We start from the raw sequence: 16,572 nt of genomic DNA, 5'->3' as shown, positions 1-16,572 counted from the left end.
GAGGCAGCGTCTAAGGAACACGTTCTATCTTTAATGTTATTGATTTACTGCATCCAGTAGTTAAAGAAGTACTACTAGAAGTGTGAGTATTCAATTCCCGTAGTTTTGAAGTCTACTGTAGTTTCACACTGTGAAATGAAACTCATTAGTTTCCTTATTTTTTATTGATTAAGTATTCTGGTTTTCGGCAGGTTCTGGGATTAATGAGTTTATTTTTTCTAGTTTTTGATTTGGACCTGGAAATGTTTATTCGACGTTTCTCGATCTTCAGCTTCCCCTTTTAACTCCCAATTCTTTATTTTTCAAATCATCGATCAATTGTGTTCTTCTTCTTCCTATTCCTCGCTTTTCTTCCACCTTTCCTTCTATGGCGGTATGAAGAAGACAATTTCTTCGCAAGATGTGTCCAACCCAATTGGCCTTCCGACGAAGGATGATGGTTGGAAGTGTCCTCTTCTCTCCCATCCGTTTTAAAACATATTCGTTTGTTGCTCTCTCTGTCAATGTTATCTTCTCCATTTTCCTCCAACACACTTCAAAGCTCTCTAAATATTTCTTCTCTATCTATCGTAATGTCCAAGGTTCTGAACCACATATTCCAATGATCCATATATAGTACTTGACCAACTTTTTCTTAAGTCCAATATTGAACTTGCTAGTTTTCTTATACTGCTTTAAAGTTGATGAAACAACACCTTGAATGCTATCACGTACTTTTTTTTTTTTTTATTGTCAAGCGTTTGTAGGCCGGATCTGGCAGCACACAAACGAGTGTCTATACTATACAATTAAGTTTGTAAGAGATGTACAATTAATCTTTCTAAAAGTATGTAAATACGCATGCTGTTGTTCTATGCGTTTTAGTTGTTTGTTGGAAAAGTTATCAAATTTTCAATGTAATTAGTTTTTTAATTAAACAAAAGCAATTTTAGAGAAATTTTTATTTCATAACATAACTATTTGATGATTGTCCCAATTACCCGGATCGCTTGCAAAAGTCATTAATCCGGATAATTGGAGTTCCACTGTACCTATTGAGTTAATTAAGTATTTGGGGAAGAAAGAACTGTTTCATATTTGCCTTACAAGTGTATGCAACAGCAGAAGAACTAGAGATTTTGTTGGGAAAGGAAACAAACGCGAAAGGATGTTACGATATAGAAAAATCATATTACATGCGCAAATATTGTACGCCAGTTATTCAGAAGAGAACTATATGACACGAATGGAAAGAATTTTGGACGAACAGTTCGGGTTTAAAAGGGGGGAAGAATACAAGACTTGCTTATCGGAAAAGGAAACGAGGTATATGTCATGTGCTGACTTTGAAAAGGCTTTCGATCAAGAAACTGGGATAAGTGTTGATGAAAATTACCGTATTTGCCGGCGTATAAGAGCACCTCCTTTTTTGTATACGATTTTTGAGAAAAATATAATAGTGAAAATTTTATTAATTTCCATTATTTTTTGTTCAAGCATTTGTTATATTTTATTTTACTTTAATGTAGGTACTTTACTTTAATCATAAAATGTAAACAGATATACTGTAAAAATACAAAAAATACATGCATTTATGACAAAAATACAAGAACATATTCCATTTATGTTACATTCACCTAAATGGCTTGGACAGAAAGAAAAGAGAACAAAAAATAAATACATGCGTACATGACAAAAATACAAGAACATATTCCATATACGTTACATTCACCTAAAAGGCTTGGACAGAAAGATAACAAACTTGTTTTGTCACATTGGAAGACGTCAGTCATCACTGTTACTGCTATCAGCAGAACTTGAAACTTCATCACTTGCCGTTTCACCAGAGGCAGAGCTACCACTGTCTTCATACAGTAAGTCGTCCTCAGAACCATCCATATCGTTACTGATTCCACATTTTTTAAATGATTTTATGACAGTTTCCTTTTTCACTTCATCCCATGATGCTTTCACCCATTCGCATATTTGTGAGATACTGGGTTTCTTTCTTCTTCCTGTGGGAGTGACTTCGAAGTCAGCAGACCTCATCCACGCATTCCATTTCTCTCTCATGAATCCCTTGAAAGGTTTGTTGATAAAAACATCTAAAGGTTGAAGCTGGCTTGTCAATCCTCCCGGTATTACGGCTATGTGCGTTTTCATATCATGCAGTTTCTTCTTGACAACCTCTGTTTTGTGGGCACGATATTCATCCCAAACAAGTAAGGACGGTTTCCTTAAGAGTCCTCCAGGACGCCTGGACCACACCTTCTCTATCCACATCTTAATTCCGTTTTCATCCATCCAACCCTTTTCATGAACGTGAATCACTACACCATTTGGTATTTGTTCTTTTGGTAATGTTTTTCTCTTAAATACCAAGAATGGCGTCAATTTCGTTCCATCTGCACAACATGTTAACACAACAGTGTAACGCGTTTTTTCATGACCAGTGGTTTTCACAGTAACAGTTTTTTTGCCCTTTGAGTCCACTGTCTTATTTGAAGGTACATCAAATGTGAGAGGTACCTCATCCATATCCAATTTTGTCCTCATATTCAGCTGGCATTCTCTGTGCTATTTTAGTTTTTACTCACATAGAAAGGCGATTTATTTTCATGAATCCGGAACACCATGAAGTTGAACCAGTGAAATCAGTGATACCTGTACGCTCTGCCATAGATTTTGCTTTGTGGATTATCATCTTTGTAGACACTGCAATCCCGTCCTTCCTTTGGTCCTCAACCCATTTTCCTACATCCTCTTCGAGTTGTGGCCATTTGGCGACTCCTCTGCGAAGATTATGCTTAGATCGCTTTGCTGCTGTAAGTTCATTTTCTTGTTTTCGCCAGGTGCGAATCATCTTTTCTGTAGGAGGAGGGCCAAAATGACGTTCTGCGGCTCTATTCCCATTAGCTTTTGCATATTCTATAACCTGCAGCTTAAAAGCTATGTCGTAGCTGTGCCTCCGCGACATTTTAACAACTTGCCACGATAACGAAGATTAAAGAACTGAAGCAGAACACGATGCGAATCTTTCTTAGCCTTTGTTAGTCATCTATTCATAAACAATGCAAAACATAAAAACTGTGGTTACAAGTACTAAATAAAAGAACACCGTCATCCTTTCAAAAGCAATGCGGTGAAACAACAATCGGCGATTACAAAAGAACACGGACTGTTTGGTCTTTATTCAGCGGTTTACAAGAATCATGCCGACAAGTTTTGCATGCATATTTCTTTCGGAAAAAACAATGTTATCGGTATCTTTGAAATATTCAACCTTATGTCACCACTTTCTTGAACCCTGATTTCAACAACACAAAGGAGAAACAGAGGCAGTGAAATATAATGCCTTCGAATTACCGTTAGTTGCATAAGACGCACCGGCGTATAGGACGCACCCCAATTTTACCGACAATTTCCAGGGGGAAAAAGTGCGTCTTATACGCCGGCAAATACGGTAAGTTAAAGCAGAGAGATTAAATGACCAGTAGAAACATATATGAATCAACAAGTAAACGTAAGAACAAAATAATTACAAAGGACAGGTTAAATAAAACAGGAGTTCCACAAGAGTATTCTTTGTCAGCAATATTATCTTGTATCTAACTAGGGGAAGTGGTTAAAAGGGATTTACATTTGGAAGATAGTATTTAGGTAGGAGGTAAGAGAGTTATTTAAGTGTGGTTACGTGTATATACTTTACAGGTAATATCATTATTATAGCGGACTCTGAAACGGAAATTTAGAAAATTGGTGGAAAAGCAGTGAAGAATATAGAATGAACATAATTGTTAAAAAGACTAAAACAATGACGATTGGGACTAAATGAACTGCAGGAAGTTTGAAAGTTGAAGGATAAAAAATAAAGTAGCTGACTAGTGTTAGGCACTTACATATCATTATTTGAAAGATCCAAAATGAGAAAGTGAAATAAAAGCAAGGATAGGACAGACAAAGAAGGCTTTAGGAAGAAAGGGAAAAAAGCATATTTATTCAAAAGTTCTGCTGGTTTGACATCTTAGCGTCCTAAAAAGTGAATTATTCATTGAGCAAGTGATAGGCTTATCTTTGTCTCCTGTTCACCTATTGTCGTAGTTATGGAACAAACAATTGTAGAACAACCGCGTAGCATTGAGACAGTTTAGGCAGTTGTACCAAGCTTAACAACTGCTCACTATTATTGTATCAAACAGTGTTGAATTATTCAGCGTTTAGTTAAGAGGCCTAATCATTGCGAAATTAAAATACCACTAATTTTACAGTAATTATGCGATATCTTCAAATAGATAAACGATAATCGAAATGTGGAACAAGAGCCCGCCAGGCAATATTATTTTGCATTAGGTACTGTTATCACGAGCCACCTAGTAGCTTTCCGTTTGCAGCTCTTTATAAACGCGAAAATAAATGCCGATTTTCTAAATGGTTGAAAATCGAAAGCAGATAAGTGAATCGTGATAACGGTATCTCATGTGAAATAATATTGTCTAGTGGCTCTTGTTCCACTTTTCGATTATATTTTATCTATTTGAAGATATCACATAATCACTGTATAATTTGTTGTATTGTAATTTCGCCGTGATGGGGCCTCTTAAGTACCGATATTTGATACACCCTCGTAACAATATATATAATTTTAAGAAGTGAGAAGGTGTGAAAGTGTCTGTTATTGAATGCTCGCGTGATTTAATAAAGCACTATTATTATTATTATTATTATTATTATTATTATTATTATTATTATTATTATTATTATTATTACATTAGCGTGATTCATTTTCTGATTTGGTGACCCTCATTTTAGTGACAAATAGATTGCTTTTAGTTTTCACGAAACTATGTGAATCTGGATAAATATAAGAAACATGATCATTAAATAAATGTAGCAAATGCCTTTAGCTAAGTTAAATCATATCAAATTTTGTTCCTTGAAAAAATTTTCCTATTTTAAAGAAAAAAATGTCCCGTTGTTCATTATTCAGTTTTTCTCTGCTATAAAACTTCCCCGGAACATGAGAAAATTTCCCTCAACTAAGAGAGATTTTGTCAAATCGCAATACATAATCAGACGCGAATGATAATGGTTGAAAGTTGCTTCGTGGGTGGGTGGTAATAAATTGGAATAAATGCAACTGACCTAAAAGCTCCCTCTAGTTACGCTTAACGTAACAGTAGGATATTTTAAGAAGAATTTCAAACAAAAGAAAACATCTAAAATAGCGACCTTTTTCTTTCTTATTTGTAACAAAGGTGAAGAAACAATTTTCTAAATTGGGATAAAGTAACGCGCAATTAGGGAGAAGAAAAAAGTCTGGATTATTTTTATGCCTTTTGATTAAATTTTTTTTACGACTTCTTATTTTTGTAAATAGATTCAATACCTTAAAGAAATATGTGTGAATATATATTTCGCTTCTCGTACCACCTACATATGTATGTTTCCTCATATATATATCTCTCTCTCCTCACTAATAATTATAGTTTTTGAGAAAGAAAATAACTCACAGCTATAGATTAACAAAAGCAAAAGCAGTTCTTAAACATTACAAACTTGACGGCGATGTATTATTATTTTTATGAGTTTATAATTGTTGTTTTGGTGCCAAAATGCCATGCCAGGCAGAAGTAATAAATACCATGTTTCTCAACAAAAGGTAAAAGAAACAAAGACGCAATTTTTAGTATTCGCTTTAAAAGGTAAAATGTCAAAAAGAGAAGGTCATATATCATTATGAATACACTAAAATTATTCAAGTTAAACCAAAACTTATTTTAACTCTCAACGCTTTATTTATTTATTATCTTTCTCGTACTTATACTTAAAATAAGATTAACACAATACAAATTAAACTTCTGGATTGTTAAACACTATATTTTCTTTTAGTAGGTGTTGTCCACTAGTATAAAACTCGTTATCTCTTATAATCTTATGTGTTCAGTGTATATCAACTTTCCTCTTAATTTTCAGCAATTTTACTTTCTAGATTGATTAATAATTACGAACTTCTGAAACAGAGTCAATGTTAGTAAATTATTTGAAGCAATTAAGTGACCTGTTAAGATAAAGCTAGAATTTACGCGTTATGTATGACCTACATTCTTCTCCATGAAGCTTACAAATTTTCGTCGATTGTGTTTTAATAACGAAAACTTTGCTAGACCGTTTGCGTTTTCTTCGTGTTTTATTTGTTTTATTTATTATTTTTATTTATTTATTGCCTTTTGTGAGAAAGAATCGGATTCGCTTCCCAAACTGGGAAATGCATGTTTGATTCTAAACTCAGTTGAAATGTAAGTACACGTTTCACAGATGTTTGATACTGAAAAGAGATGCTAATCTTCAATCAATCAATCAAATAATAAATAAATAAATAAATAAATAAATAAAAATAATCGTATGCTTTAAAAGTTACAAGATAGAGAACATACATATTAAAAATAATAGTGGGTGTCACTGTTAGGACTTTGTGTGTCATTGTAAGATAAAACAACAATAGATACAATCTTATAATGAATAGAGTATTATTATACATATTGCATAAATAAATAACAATATATTCCACTAGAAAAAATGTTATTATTGGGAATGAAAAAACATAATTTTAGTTCCATAAAAATTTCTTTATTTCGATTTTCTCGAGAATTACGCATTAGAATTTATCCTCAAGTAGATAGATATGTTATATTGTTCAGTTCGATGTGGTCTATCAATTGATATACTGTATATATTAATTTTGGACTATATTATAGCCCTAGTTGAACAAAAGTTAAATAGTTCGGGCTATATCTCATTAACAATACTATGTAACGTCATCTTTGCTAATGTCATAATGCAGAGCTTGATGCGGGTATACACGTTAGTATCCATTTCATCTTAATAGATGGTATGGTTAATGAACAGTTTTATTTTTTTTTCATGTAGAACATGAAGTTTCTTTCGATTTTCTAGTAAACTACGCATGAGGATTTAGGCGTTCACTTATACAGTTTTGTTCGGCACTATGAGATCTATCGGCTGGTATCATATCTCGTTCTCGGACTTTTTCTCTTGTGTTTCGTTAAACGCTAAGAATTTGCAGGGAATATTTAACTTTTTTTGTTTTACACGTATAAGCGTGAAATAGCACGCATTATTCCACACACGAGGAATTGACGTTTCCAAACGCTTTCGAACGAATTTTGTATTCACTGGCGCGAAGGTTTATCTTTAAACTAACTACCTTAGGTCATCTCTAAGTCAAAGAATCTCTAAGAATTATGTCGAGAGAATATTTCGAAATCATGCCCTGTAGAAAATCCATTGTGCACATAATCGCACATTGCTGAAATAAGCATTTTTAGATGATGTATGTGAGATTTCCTTTACGCTGACATTAATCACCACACCACAGTTTCTATTGTTCAGTAATAATGCGTGTTACTATGTAGTATTTTCATGCTTTGGGACGGCTCTATCTCTGAAACTAAGCTCTTTTTCTCATAGATCCATATGAACTTTTTTTCTTTCTATATTTTTGGTGTAATCACCTCTCAAATGTTGTCGGTGTTGTTTTGAAACACCCTGTATTTTTTTTATAGTTTAACATCTACGATTATGCACCGAAACTACGGGAGATGGTAGTGAGAGGTGGATGATAATGGTGGAATTACGGAAGTTGGAGATAAATGGGAGAATACCCTGAGAAAATCCACATGCACACGGTGTTGGTCCACCACAAAGCCCACTTGGCAGGAGCTGGGATTGAACCAATTACCTCACGCGATAGAGGTGATCGTTCTACAGCTGAGGCCCCGTTATAATAACTGTAGAATTTGCTTGAATTTCACGAAGAAATAAAATGTCGACTAAAAGCAGGGAATTCATGTTATTATTCAGTTCAAAATCTCTTATCGTCGCGAATTCTGTCGAGGAATTTGAAGCTTAAAATATATAAAACGATAATCATACCTGTTGTTCTTTATGGTTGAGAAACATGGTCGCTTACTCTGAAAGAAGAACATAGACTGAAAGTATTTGAGAACAAGATCCTGAGAAGAATATTCGGACCCAAGAGGAACGGGAATAGGGAATGGCGGAAACTTCATAACGAGGAACTACATAATTTATACGGTTTACCAAACATTGTTAGGGTCATCAAGTCTAGGAGGCATAGGTGGGTAGGTCATGTAGCTAGGATGGAAGAAAGTAGAAACGCTTTTAAAGTCTTGCTTGGAAGACAAATCGGAAAACGACCATTAGGAAGACCTAGGCGCAGATGGGAGGACAATATTAAGATGGATCTCGCAGAGATAGGAATACAAAGTAGAAACTGGATCCAGTTCTCTAAGGATAGAAGTCAGTGGAGAGCTTTTGTGAACGCGGCATTGAATCTTCGGGTTCCATAAGCCATAGAGTTAGTTAGTTAGTTAATATGATTGTATTACAGAAAGTATGGACTTTTGAAAAAGGAGACAGTACATAAGCAATTTACCAGCAAGGAAGAAATATTTCGTTCCGAAAATAATTTCACAAATTAAAAAAAAACTGCTATGAATGTTTGCATCTTAATGAAAGTTTATGATATACAAATAAAAGACACGTAACTACAAAACTCTTGACTAAAGTAAATTATAGCAACTTTCACATGCAAATTATGGTTGTAAGTGTATTGTAAGAAGGTGAGAAAACACTAAATATACGCTCAAGAAAAAAAGAAACGTGCTAATATTTCATTTGAGCCACCTCGAGAAAGCTCAATAGTGAATGAACTAAAAAAAAAATAGAAAAAAGTTTTGTTTGAGAGTCCAATTTTGAAACAAAACAACAAAAACGTGCCATAGTGAATAATGATACTATAGGCCACTCTAAAGCTCATTTACTTATTCAAAAAGAGAAAGTATTTCTTTTTTTTTCTCTCTTCATATTCTTAAATAAATTAAAGGTTTGAAATTCAGACAAGTATCGTACAAAGCAGTCAAACCGTGATAGGGTACTGGATATCAAATAATCTTTATACTCCCTCCTTTTCCCTCTTGAGAAATCTTAATTTTATTGCTATGTCTGCCTTAGAACAAAAACAAGACACTTGTAAGATCAATATTATCTCGTACGATTTACAGCTCTTTCAAGATATATATTCTAACAGCTATTCAATTGTTTTCTTTCCCATAGTTATCCTGTATCGTGCTGATTACATATGTTCAATAACTAACTAATTTGGTCTAAGACTGAAGAGATAAAAAAAATTGATACAAAAGAAACAATTCTTTTGCATTCTTTTTCTTAAACTAGTTAGTATTTGTGGGTCACTTTCTCTTTATAAGCCATTTTAGTTAGGAAGCAAACAATTGTCAATGAAAGCAAAAGGTCGATCAGAATCAATTTTCTCAGATAAGCACCAGATGTTATTTCTGCTTATTTAATGTTTTACTTTCTTTGTTTCCTTTTTTCTTTCAGAAGAAAACCATAAAATAATATATATTCTTTATATAGTGTATTCAGTGCAAAATAGAATCAAGTTCACTTTTTTTTTGGGGGGGGGGCATTTTAGACATAAGGGTCTTTCTCTGAAGCTTCTTCAGAATTTAAAAGATTCATGTACAGGCATTGCAAATAGCTCTTATAATGTAGAAAAAAAGAGAGTTAGTTTCTAAACTTTAGTTTGAAATTTAAAGAACTTGTCCCCACCTAAACTGATTTCGTAGTTACTACCTGAAAAAAAATCAATCAACTATGACCTATGGAACTCACATTCACGAAAGCTTTCCATTAACTTCTATCCGTAGGTCAGCTGGTTCCAGTTTGTACTTTATATTCCTATTTCTGCGAGAACTATCTTAATAATGTCCTCCCACATGCGTCTTCCTAATGGTCTTTTTCCGATTAGGTTTCCACTTAAAATGTAGAAAATGTTCCTACTTTCTTTAATTCTGACTACATGACCTACCCACCTGATCCTTCGAGACTTAATGACCCTAACAATGTTGATAAACGGTATAAATTATGCACCTCCTCGATATGAAATTTCAGCTATTCCTGTCTCTCTTGGGTCCGAATATTCGCCTCAAGATTTGTTCTTAAATTCTTTCAGTCTGGTTTCTTCAAAGTCTTCCTTCAAAGTGAGTGCCCATGTTTCCCAGCCTGCAGTACAAGAGGCATAACTAGATGCAAGAAATAAATTATTTTTCAAATTTTTATCAGGAGCAAATTTCAAATTAGAAACAGAATCACTTGCCGCAAGTGAGAAGTTTCCATACACCATGGTCTTCCACTAACCTCTTTGTATTCACGTATGATTTTTCTGTATCGTCCATCTATTGTAGGTTCCTCTGTCCCCTCCCTCTGTTTCCTACCATCATACTCTCTAACACTTTCCTCATGAGGCAGTCCCTTCTTAGTTAATGTCCAAACCATTCTCTCTCTCCCCTTTTTTTTATTAATATCTAAAATCGTTCTTTTCTCCCCTATCATTTATAACAATCTTTCATTCTTTTTTTCGCTCTACCCAGATAATTCTTTCCATTTTCTCCATACCCACATTTCGAAAGCTTCCAGTTTTTTTATTAAATCGATTTTGCGTAATGTCCATGTTTCTACTCCACACAGCATAATACTCCAGACGAAGCATTTTATGAGTTTTTTTTCTCAACTCTTTATTCAAGGTTCTAAAAGAGATTTTCTTCCTCCTAAAGGCTCCTTTCAACATTTCTATTCTTGCTCTATTTCACACTCTCACCACATTTTCATTAGTAATACTACCTAGGTATCACAACTAGCCACCTGTTCTATTTCCCCCCCCCCTCCTACTTCTATAGTTGACACCGGCCGCTTCATTCCAATCATGGTTTTTGTCTTTCTAACATTCATTTTCATCCCTTATTCTTCACAGCTCTTCCTCACGTTTTTTAAACATATTATTGCTTTTCTTTTCAGATTCCATCACAAGTGCTATACCATTTGTAAACCGTATACATCTAATCATTCTACCTCCTACTGAAATGCCATTTTCATTATGTAGACTCTTTTTCACTATCTCTTCTAGATAGATATTAAATAATGTTGTAAATGGTTTTCAGTATATGCGAGATTATTTTCATGTACATGCATTTTGTCGTGTGTTTATCAGAACAAAATGCGTTTCTGAAAGGTGTGTTTTAAAGAAAGAAAAACAGAATTTCGACATTCAGCACAGCATCACCAAGACTATTGAAATGTCTTTCGTAGGGAACAAAATGACTGTACAGCAGGTGTTCCGATACGAAGTTGAAGGTTACATGTTAGCTGTCAACATTTGATGGGATACGAAATGAGAAGGTTACGAGACGTTACTGAATCATTTCAGTCATGGCATTCAAGAGGTAACATGTAACGCTATATGTATCCAAGGAATTAGATATTTTAGACGTGTAAAATGAAAAAATAAAATAAAAAAACACTGCTGCTGAGTACAACATACGATGAGGTTTCAAATACAAAAATCTTAACCTATCTCAATAGTTCGGCACTTTCTCTAATTTGGTAATCTTTTGTGAAAGAAATGGAGGGATTGACGACAAGGTAGGATATACATGTAAAATTAATGGAATCGATAGTTGTTAAAAAGAAGCTTAAGCCCAAACTTAAAGTAGATTTGCACTGGATTTATTTTTCCTACCTCAATCTTAAGAATATCTTTAGAACCTTATTGCATGAATGATGTTAAGTTTATTCATGATGCATTGACTAACCACGAAATAAATCAACATATTGTACATTGATAGAGGAGTGAAAACGGGCAAGTAATCTAGTAACAGAAAGGAAAATATATGATATAACTACATTCATACAATTGAGAACGTGCTATATTAAATTGAATTCAAGTTCAAATGTATATAAATTTCTAGAAATTAGTGATTTAAAAAAAAAGGAAAGGAAATTGCGGTCAATTCAAACGTGATTCCATCAAACCTGATAGAAAAAGTAATGTAATTTTGACAAGTAAGTCTTTAAACTACCTAAAATAATTTTATTTTCTCCATTATCTTGCTTATTGTTAACCATTAGCAAGATGTTTATGTGGTTGCAGTAATTGAATTTATATTGCGTTATTCCAGTTTTTCATATGATTGATTGAATGATATGATTGACTGTATAATATTGACTGAAAGTCATTATTTTCACAGAAAATTTTTCTGTTCCTTTTCTGAAGATTATTTATTTATTCTCAAGTTCTAGCTATATCTGAGAAGACAATTTAAGCATCAAACAATATTTATTTATTTATTTATTTAACAATCACCAGATACAGCTCAAAGGCCATTTTATACTGGATATCTAACAACGATAATGGAAAGAATTGGGACAGTATCGGCCAGGGCCTATTTAGTAGGTACCATCGCGGCATTTGCCTGGTAGGACTGAGGAAAACCCTGGAAAACTCCAGTAAAGATGGACGGCAGCGGGAATCGAACCCACGATCTCCCGAATGCGAAGCCAACACTGTACAAGTTAAGCTACTTCGCTCACAAAGAAGTATATGAGAATTAAATTTCTTTCAAAGAAAATTAGTCAAAGCTAATATTACAGATATTATCATACTATTGTCCTATGACTGCTGTGATATTTAAAAATATCTATTAAACACAGTTTCAATATTACTGTCACACAGGAACGGCGGGTAGGAGAAAATGTATCAATTTCTGTGAACCTCGGGGAAATTAACGTATTTTGAGTAACGTATTCATAAAATGGGTTGACTCTACCGTTTTTGAATGAACAGAAAAGTCATTTCGATTTTTCTTTGTACAAATTTAGTATAGATTACCGAGATGATGAAGAGGAGTCGGAACACTTCTTTTGGACCCGTCGGATAAATCATCTGATTCACAGGAGGAAAAGTCTTACAATAGCCTACAATAATAACTACACTATCATTACATAAAAAGGATAGGGCTAAACATAAATTGTTTTTACAGGTATGTAACTTTTTTCACACTTTAAGTCTAGCTTATTTTAAATACCACATAATTTTCTATGTAATTCTTTTCGGAATACATAAAACTTAAATATAATAATGTTCAAATTTCAAATTCTTATACGTTTTTAAAATTAGAGGGTCTATACAGCGAAAATATAACATGGAAATCGTAGTTTTACGAATATTTTTGGTCGAATAAGTCTGTTTTATAAAAACAAACTGTGAATATCTTGATGTGTTTCATACATCAAATATCAGTACAGAACTCGGAGGGTTGGAGGTTGGGTATAGTTACATGGGGGAGATTCCTGAAATACATTATATAATGAGTTTCAAAATAATTTGAAAGATAAGAAATAATTCCATTAGCGTTGAAACTTAAGCAACAATTAAAATTTATTGCATATTAAGAATGAACACGAGAAAGATATTAATTACATGCAAATAAGTATAGGTATGGGTATATCATTGTACATAGAATGCTAAGTTATGTAAATCTAAATTCAACGTTGGAAAGAAAGAAAAAATACAGATTAAACATTGGTAACATTTAATCGCATCTCGTACATTAGGAGGGTTTTTTCTTTTAAAGAATTGTCAAAGGATTCCTTTTCTCGTCGTTTTGGATATTTTATTTCACGTGTGTATACTTCACCTATTAGGCGTCCATGCCCGTAGTTCATCCTTACTCAAGTATACACATGACGTGATATTTATTTATTTGCGACTTATAAATTTATTTTATTCTAAATAAATGAATATACGCACATCTAAGAATACATAGATTATCTGTAGCTATCATATTTATTCCAAAATAAACATCGGACAAATAAACAATATCATTCGGGTCTTTAACGATTTTGAGTAACAAAATAAAATCTGTAGATAATGTCGCTACCACTCCCAAATTTACCGGTATTAGCCATGACTTCCAACAATGTATATTTATCCAAACTGGATTCAAAACCTTCTTCATGAACATAGTCAAAGTGGTTGTCAGCCTCCTCGGATATGTCTCCTTCCGTCTTATTGTGTGTTATAGAAGAAAAATCTCGTCCAGTTCTTTTGTATTGAAATATTCCATTGAATTATTGAAATTGCATTGACTGTATACTAGAATTTTGTTAGACACGATTATAGTAGTTTGAAATTCTTCCGTCAAATGCCAGAGTGGCAAGTTGCAAGACAGCATTCTGTATTGGAAATAAAGCATTTTGCGTCTTACAATTTTTCTGTTGTGAATGTTCAACATGAATTTTGTACAAAATGTCATACACAACCATCACTAAAGAAATCCATTCGCAAGCGGTATTTAAAAAAGATTGAAGACAGTAGAGTGCATTTGCAACGGAAAATCATCTGGCAAATGTCTAGAGAGTTCGAGCCTGTTATCAACATGGACTTCAGAAGTATACAGAGAAAGCTAGTCGAGAACTTCAAATGTGTTAAGAGGCCTCATCACAGCGAGATTAAAATACCGCTAATTTTACAGTAATTGTATGATATCTTCAAATAGATAAAAGATAATCGAAATGTGGAACAAGATCGCCCTAGACAATATTATTTTACATGAGATACCGTTATCATGACTCGCTTATCTGCTTTCGATTTCCAGCCAGTTTGAAATTCGGAATTTATTTTCGCGTGTCTAAATGGTTGCAAATGGAAAGCTACTAGACGACTCGTGATAACGGTACCTCATACAAAATAATATTGTCTAGGGCGCTATTGTTACACTTTTCGATTACCTTTTATCTATTTGAAGATATCACATAATTACTGTAAAATTAGCGGTATTTTAATTTCGCTGTGAATGAGGCCTCTTAAATGTCTTAAATATCTTGAACTACTCCGTGGGAACATCTCAAAGACATGTACACACGACCTCTACTCCAAGATGTCCGTCAACTGCAAGAAAGTATTACTGCCACAGAGTAAGCTATTGGTGAATACTTGCTGAAACGGTTCTGGGAGGCATTGGATTACCAAATTGATGTATACAGAGTAAGAAATAGAGATCACATTGTCACTGTATTACAATTTTTACTATTAAAATTTTGACCGTTATAGTACTTATGTGTATCTTTTAAATACCACAATTAATAAAAAAAACATTATAAGGAGCTGAAATCCATTATTACAGTTACAATTATGTTTACACTGTCAGCAGTAATGCCACCAAATTGGTATTTAGGATGTTTATTGGTTCAGAAAGTAGACAAAAAGATAAAAGTTCTGATCTAGTAAAACGCTGGCGAATCAGCTGGTTTTCCTAACGATTTTTAATAAATGGTGTGAATCTACTTTTTGTAAATATGGAGGAGAATTTAGCTCAGTCTCGACTGAAAAAAAGAAAAAGAAATACTTCGAGGCGAATTTGGGAATTTTGCTTTAAGATCACTAACAAATTTGCTGAGCTATCGTTTTTCCTGCCAGGAAAAACTAAATTACATAGTAAAATAAAATATCCAACTATTGTAAGGACATATCTATTTAAATAATAAAAAATATTATTCATGTATATTTAACGAAGGCAATAATGTATATATATTTTTCTCTATAATTTTTGACACCTGCCATTATCAAATTTTCATTTTATTTATTTATTTATTTATTTATTGCAAGGTAAAAGAGACATAATGAATGCTGACATGAACTGAGCAGTACTGGTTACATTTTGTTGGGTTCAGTTAGAAGTACGAGATACCTAAAGATCTGTTTCAGCATTTACCTTTTGCTGCAGTTGAAACAATAAGTAACAACATATTTGAGACACAAGGCAAATTATATCTTTAGCTACTTTTATGCATTAAAGCTTCTATTAAAGTTCTCGAACATCGCCTAGTTTTATTTCCACCTTTAGTTATATAAATCAACGAAAAAATATTGAGTACTTACTGTATAGTTTGTAGAAAATTAAATACTCAAAACTACAAGTTGGCATTCCACGTGCAGTTTGAAAAAGTCCTGACCGTCTTTTAATGTCTTACCTGCAAAACAAACAAAACATATGATTATTACCTATAAAAAACATTACACTTAAGTGTATACACATTTAAAGATACCATAAATGATTATGAAATATGGCAGATATTGAGTTAATGTTAATATGGCATACATGAATAAGAAAAAATCGTAATAAATACTACGACTAATATCTTGCAAGTCATTGGCGTTATTAGATATTTCAAGTATACTATTATTCGTCCATTTAAATAATCCCGACGTTCACTAAAAATACAAACAACAGTGTTACCAAATGGTTTAAATTCTAACTACGTTATAAGAGACACTAAAATCGTCAACAGTTCTATTCTACTATTCGATATGTACCAACTTATGCATATACTGGTATTGAAATAAAACTAAATTGTTTCGAAAGATATTTAGCAACACATTTCTTATACATAGTATTTTTTGAGTCTACAAAAGATGCAAAAAATGAATTCGAGGAAAAGCCCAAAAAAAAATCTTCCCAGAAGAGACAAATTGCAACGGCCACATTGTTTGAACCTGACAATCTAGAAGCAAAAATACTTATAACATAAATGTCATGGAGTAATAATATTACATTGTACGATATCTATATTAAAATATTGACTTACAATACATTATAATGATTCATCATACCACAACTTTTAAAATGTATTTTT

General features: G+C 33.1%; 1 protein-coding gene across 4 annotated transcripts in view; it reads right to left on the bottom strand.

The window, feature by feature from the left end:
* sona (sol narae metalloprotease) overlaps positions 1-16,572 on the bottom strand; it is a 386,330-nt gene that overhangs the window by 254,223 nt on the left and 115,535 nt on the right. The window lies entirely within an intron of this gene.

Source organism: Thermobia domestica, chromosome 2, assembly GCF_964235325.1.
Source record: "Thermobia domestica chromosome 2, izTheDome1.hap1.1, whole genome shotgun sequence".
Classification (NCBI taxonomy): domain Eukaryota; kingdom Metazoa; phylum Arthropoda; class Insecta; order Zygentoma; family Lepismatidae; genus Thermobia; species Thermobia domestica.
The sequence above is the reverse complement of the archived record's forward strand: the minus strand, read 5'-3'. Positions and strand labels throughout refer to the sequence as shown.